The sequence below is a fragment of the Pogoniulus pusillus genome, chromosome 33, assembly GCF_015220805.1.
Source record: "Pogoniulus pusillus isolate bPogPus1 chromosome 33, bPogPus1.pri, whole genome shotgun sequence".
NCBI lineage: Eukaryota > Metazoa > Chordata > Aves > Piciformes > Lybiidae > Pogoniulus > Pogoniulus pusillus.
The window spans coordinates 11,786,318-11,793,038 of record NC_087296.1 but is presented as its reverse complement, the minus strand read 5'-3'; the positions used below and the strand labels follow the sequence as shown (position 1 = coordinate 11,793,038).

General features: G+C 47.5%; 1 long non-coding RNA gene across 1 annotated transcript; it reads right to left on the bottom strand.

The window, feature by feature from the left end:
* Positions 1-2,898: 2,898 nt before the first annotated feature.
* LOC135189677 (uncharacterized) lies at positions 2,899-6,318 on the bottom strand. Its single transcript, XR_010308217.1, has 3 exons — positions 6,282-6,318; positions 3,440-3,529; positions 2,899-3,250 (listed from the first exon to the last, which is right to left on the bottom strand). It is a non-coding gene; the product is annotated as an uncharacterized LOC135189677 (long non-coding RNA).
* Between the last annotated feature and the right edge of the window lie 403 nt (positions 6,319-6,721).

Genomic DNA, 6,721 nt, shown 5'->3' with positions numbered 1-6,721 from the left:
AATAATTGAAGGGAATAAAGTGCAAAATCATTATTTCTATGATTGTTTAATAACCTGCAAAATATTGAAACAATAATTGAAGGAATAACTGCAAAATATTTAAACAGTAATTGAAAGGATAACCATAAAAAAAATATTTAAACAATAATTCAAAGGAATAAGCAGCAAAATATTTAAACAATAATTGAAGGAATAACCATAAAAATTATTAAACAATAATTGAAGGGAATAAACAGCAAAACATTTAAACAATAATTAAAGGAACCACCTGCAAAACATTTGAACAATAATTGAAGGGAATAACCTGCAAATTAATTAAATAATAATTGAAGGGAATAAACTGCAAATTAATTAAACAATAATTGAAGGGAATAACCTGCAAATTAATTAAATAAAAATTGAAGGGAATAACCTGCAAATTAAACAACCAACAGTAATTGAAAGGAATAAGCAGCAAAATAATTAAGCAATAATTGAAAGAATAACCTGCAAAATATTTAAGCAATAATTGAAGGGAATAAACAGCAAAATAATTAAACAGTCATAGAAATAATAACCTGCAAAATATTTAAGCAATAATTGAAAGGAATAAGCATAAAAATATCTAAGCAATAATTGAAATAATAACCAGCAAAACACCCAAACGATAATCAAAGTGGAAGAGAAGTTTCCCGCGGCCAAACGCCGCTGTGGTCAGTGTGGTGCTTGCCCAGTAGATGAGCTCGAGGAGCTCTTTCTGCTCGTGGCAGAAGGCAATGGAGGATTACACACCTTGAGTGCTGTGTCCAGTTCTGGGCTCTTCAGTTCAAGAGAGATGTTGAGGTGCTGGAAGGTATCCAGAGAAGGGCAGCAAGGCTGGTGAAGGGCCTGGAACACAAAGCCTATGAGGAGAGGCTGAGGGAGCTGGGGGTGTGCAGCCTGCAGAAGAGGAGGCTCAGGGCAGAGCTCATTGCTGTCTGCAGCTCCCTGAAGGGACATTGTAGCCAGGTGTGGCTCCCTTCCAGCTCAAGCTATTCTATGACTCTATCCAAGTTCAGCAGATCCAACAAAAAGCCTCTCATGTTTCAGTTGCTTTAAATGATCTATGCTGTCACTACAGATGATTGACAACTGAATCTGTGGTGCAGTGTCTCTGCTTTGGATGCTCATCTGCTGAGGTGCAGGCACTCCAGAAAGGATCATTCTCACTTGTGTTTTAACAACTCTGGAAAAAGAAATCCCCCCCCCCCCTAAATCTCTGCTTTCAGCTTTTAATATCCCCTCTTTAATTTAGATTGCTGAATATTGCTGACCACTTCTCCTCTTACATTGTTCAAATTGCTTTAAATGCTCAAGATCACCTGAAAAAATAAGATGCTTGGATCACATCCCATCAAAACTCTCACAGGCTGCATCACTTCCAGGGAAAAAGGGCAGAAAATGAGTCTGCACTTGAATTCAGAATGCTACACATTGATGTCAGAATGTTCCACATCCAGTTCAGGCTTTGTTGCATTTCAGGGCACCAGAGGCAGCTTTAAGTTTCTGTGGTTTTATGCCTGAAATGGAATTGCCATTGGCTTTTCACAATTGATTTTATAACACAGTCATTTCTATTCTATGTTACATATTGTTTCATTTTCCAGCTTGCCTATTTGTTGAGAAAAGGACATAAAACTTCTACAAGTCATTGAAGTGCAGGGTTCTGCACTTCAGCCACAACAACCCCAAGCAGCACTACAGGCTGGGAACAGAGTGGCTGAGAGCAGCCAGGCAGAGAGGGACCTGGGGGTGCTGGCAGAGAGGAGCTGAAGAGGAGGCAGCAGAGTGCCCAGGTGGGCAGCAGAGCCAATGGCATCCTGGGCTGGCTCAGAAGCAGTGTGGGCAGCAGGACAAGGGAAGTTCTTGTGTCCCTGTGCTCAGCACTGCTCAGGACACACCTGGAGTGCTGTGTCCAGTTCTGGGCCCCTCAAATCAAGAGATGTTGAGGTGCTGGAAGGTGTTGAGAGCAGGGCAGCAATGCTGGGGAGGGGCCTGGAGCACAGCCCTGTGAGGAGAGGCTGAGGGAGCTGGGGGTGTGCAGCCTGCAGAAGAGGAGGCTCAGGGCAGAGCTCATTGCTGCCTGCAGCTGCCTGCAGGGAGGCTGTAGCCAGGTGGGGTTGGGCTCTGCTGCCAGGCAAGCAGCAACAGAACAAAGGGACACAGCCTCAAGTTGTGCCAGAGGAGGTCTAGGCTGGATGTTAGGAGGAAGTTGTTGTCAGAGAGAGTGGTTGGCATTGGAATGGGCTGCCCAGGGAGGTGGTGGAGTGGCTGTGGCTGGAGGTGTTGCAGCCAAGCCTGGCTGGGGCACTTAGTGCCATGGTCTGGTTGATTGGCCAGGGCTGGGTGCTAGGTTGGGCTGGCTGAGCTTGGAGCTCTCTTCCAACCTGCTTGATTCTATGATTCTAAGTGTTATAGTAGAAGGTGAAGCAGAGGGAGAGGAGCAACCCAGGCTTTCATTAGAGCTATTTAAACAGTGTCCTGCCTTGGTCCTTTACTATTATATGGATTTGTTCTTCCCCCCAATCTCTGAATGGTGGTTTAGCTTTCCTGCCCTTTACTGGTACTTCACTACTATATGGATTTGTTCATCCCCTCAATAATCTCTGCATGGTCTTTTAGCTTTCCTGCCCTTTACAGGTCCTTCACTACTATATGAATTTGTTCTTCCTGTCAATGGCCTTTTAGCTTTCCTGTCCTTTCCTGGTCCTTCACTACTATATGGATTTGTTCATCCCCTCAATAATCTCTGCATGGTCTTTTAGCTTTCCTGCCCTTTACTGGTCCTTCACTATTAACTGGATTTTCCTCCCTCAGTCTCTGAATGTCTTGTAGCTTTCCTGTACGTAGTGGTGAAAACTCAAAACACTGAACTCCCACTTGTTTTCAGCATTTCCTTTGCTCATGTTAGCCCTTTTCTGGTGATGAGAGACCACAGCAGACCTTAAGGCTCTTATGAAACTTCACAAATAAGCCTCTTGGTGCAGCAGCAGCCAACAGAACATGTGTCCCCCACACAGGGCACGACCCTATCTCCCCAGTGGAGTCAACAGAGTTCAGTGGGATTAGGACAAGGGCCTTAATGCTCCCCCAGTTGCTCCTGAGCTGGTAGGACAGCAGGAGCCCATATGACAGCGTGACGTAGGAGCCCTCTGTTTCATACATCTTAGCCTCATCACAGAGACTGATAATCCTCAAATTGGCTCAAACTGTTGGCTTCTCACACTGTTGCCTGGAAATGAAAACAGAGAAATGCTTCCAGCAGCGAGCCATCACCCTGCAGTCCTCAAGGGACAACACCCATGCAGAGAGAAGCACTCAGGGGATGTATATATGGCTCATGGCTATCACAAAGCGACTGCCCAGAGCCATGGCTGGCCTGTGGTGACCCTTATCTTGGTTAGGCTAAAAGATAACTCACCTCTTCAGGCTTTCTCCTTTGTGATTGCTGTCATCTCGTTACCTCAGTGAACCACATTCTGTGCAGTGCCTTGCACAGTTGAAAAATGACCTGGTTAAGCAAGACATTTCATAATCATTAATCTATAGTTAACTCAGCCTGCTGGGTTATGCAATGCTATGAGGAACAGCTGGGGCCCACTAACCAGAAAGCACTTTTATGGTTTCTCTTAAGGGCCATTAAACCAATGTGATGAGAGCACAGCTGGGAAAAAATCCTGCAGCAAATAAATAAATAAATAACCAACCTGTAGCAGCTCCCCCACAACGTGCAAAGAGAGCACTGGATGCAACTGCAGGCTCAGCACCCAGCCCTCGCAGGCTGAGCTGCAGGTGGAGGAGCATCCACAGCACAGCCTGTGTGCAGTCCTGAAAGCCTCTGTGCCTCTCCTTTTCCCTTCCTCCGTGGGCTTTGCCATTTGGGCCACACAAAGTGCTCTAATTACTGAGCATCCCTCCCGGGTAGGTTAATGGGCTGATGAGAGCAGCCTTTCGCCAGGGGTGGAGTCTCTGTGGCTGGAGGTGTTGAAGCCAAGCCTGGCTGAGGCACTTAGTGCCATGGTCTGGTTGATTGTCTGTGGCTGGGTGCTAGGCTGGGCTGGCTGAGCTTGGAGCGCTCTTCCAACCAGATTGAGTCTATAGTTCTATGATTGTTTACCCAGGGAAAAGCAGTTTAGGAAACCACTTAAATAACAGCTGAGAGTGAGGAGAGAGAAGAGTAGGTGACTCAGATAGAAGAAGTATCTCCACCTCCAGGTGCTGCACCCAAAAGAAAATTCTGCTTGACACTCTGCTCTGTTTCCCTTCCTGCCCTTACAACTTCTGGATCTCCACTGAAAAACCTCCAAGGCCTTTGTGGAAAAATCTTCCTGACAGACACAATGCTTGAGGGCCAGAAATGTAAGACAAACAAGAGCTCCAGGGCATGGCTGAGAAGAGGGGAAGCTGCTCCTCAGATCCAATAATGCCTTAAAGATGTACATCTCCCCCATGGTATTTTCTCTCTGTGGGTGTGCAAAAGGTTCCATACTCCCCCCAGCAAAGCAGCTTAAAAAACCCAAACCCCTTAAGCATTCAGAACTGCTAGAGGTCCTTAAACATCTTTTGACAGGCTTGCTGCTGTTAAAAATACCTTGACATAACCAAAGCAGCAGAAGTAGCCTCTGCAGTAGCTCAGGGTTCTCTTTACTGAGGAAGCCTGAAATGAGTTTCCAAACCCAAAAAGCAAAGGAAGGACAAACTTTTTGGGTTTTAAAAACACAGAAAAGCCAAAGCTCCCAGAGGTACACAAAAATGCAGAGGGGGGGTGGGGGGAAATTCTATCTTCCCAAGGTTTGCCAAGTGAAATGGGGAAGAAGGGGAATTAATTCTTTGCAGAAACAAAAGGAGAAAGGCTTGGGTCAGGAGCACCAAGCAGGCAAGAGAAGGGCTCCTTGCAGGATGGCTTCTCTCCCCTAGAAATGCACAGGATGGCCTCAGCCCTTTGAGGACTGTGCCTTTAGACCAAGGCAGGGCAAAGAGCAGAAAGCTCTTCCCATGATCACAAATTGTCCTCTGGCACACTTGTAACTGGTACAGCATCTTAGGTTTGTCAGCTCTGCCCAAAGTGCCAGAAGTGCCCCAAGGAGCTGCAAATCTCAGTTGAAAAGAGACAGAGAAGTGTTGGAGACAATCCAAAGGAGAGCCAGAGGAATGATTAGGGATTTGAGGATCTCCTCTATGGAGAGAGACTGAGAGCCCTGAGGCTGTTCAGTCTGGAGCAGACAAGAGTGAGAGGGGATCTGACCAATGTCTCTCTCTATCCGAGGGTTGGGTGTCAAGAGGCTGGGGCCAAGCTCTTTCTGGTGGTCAGAAGCAATAAGCCAAGGAGCAATGGATACAAACTGGAACAGAGAAGGTTTCAGCTCAACATGAGGAGAAACTTCTTTGGTGTGAGGGTGACAGAGCCCTGGAGCAGGCTGCCCAGAGAGGTTGTGGAATCACATTAGCATAAGTTTGGAGGCTGCTGGCCAGTGTGAGGCAGCCCTTTGCCTCTCCTGGCTTGGCTCAGGGCCAGAGTCCAGCAGGCAGGAAGGGTTCTCTGAGCTGACTGCAGAACCAGAGCCCAGCCCCAGAGCACAGCTCAGCACCAATGGCCAATAAAGGCTTGGTTCTGGGGTAGGATCTGTGCAGTAGCTTTGTACCTTTAGCCACCTGTGAACAAATCAACATCGTTTCCAACCAGCACAGGGCATCTGAGGAACTGCAGCCTGCAGACACAATGGTGTGAAATGAGACTGCTTAGCCCATGTGAGAGCAAGCAGAGTTTGAAGCAGAAGCACTCATGCTTGGAGATAACAACTTGTAAAAGCCTCTGGCTGCCAAGCAGCTTAACAGAGGAAAATCCTGAGCCAGGTCATAGTCACTGCCTGCCCTGACCTGGCTTAGCTCGGTCAGGATCCCACCTGGTACTGAACCAAACCACTTTGAACTTAGTGACAAAACAAGGCAGAGTTTCAGTCACTCTGACCTAGAAGAGCATCAGTGGGAGCTGAGCTTTAGTCTCTTCTCCTTGTTAGGGATTCACAGACATCTCCATGCTCATTCAGTGCTTCTCAGAACCTTCCACAGACTTCTTCCTGTCCTTCTTGCAGCTTCACAAGGGAGCAAAGCAAAGCAGTGACACATAGTGGAGCTCAGCCAGCACCTGGGAGTGGTGTTAGAGTGATCAGCAAGTCTCTAGCCTAGCTAACTGGGGGGCCACCAGGCCCCCCAGCCTGTAGATCCCCTCCACCATTCACCCAGTGCACACCATGGGCACTCACCTGTGATGCCAGGAGGAGGATCCCTCTGCCCAGTTGGGCAAGCTTAGGTCTGCTGCCTGTCCTGGGGCTGATTAAATAGGGGAGTGGGCAGGGAGGGCAAAGTGGTCACAGCTGGGGTGGGAGGAGACTCCAACAGAACCCAGGTGCTCTGGTTTGAGGGACAAAGGGCTGAGGAGGAAGAGGAAATGTAGTCTGGAGTAGGAAAGGGGCAGATATGGTGGAAAATGAAAGGTAATGCTGAAAGAAGGGGAATGAAGAGAGGAAGGTGGAGGGGAAAGGAAGAAGATGAAAAGGAAAGGAGAAAGATGGGTGAAAGATGAAGAAGGGTAGGGTAGGGTGAGGGGATGTCTTTCCAGCAAGTTCTCTCTGGGCCAGCAATGTGCCTTTGTGATCAAGAGAGCCAATGGCACCCTGGGGTGCATGTGGAAAAATGTGGCCAG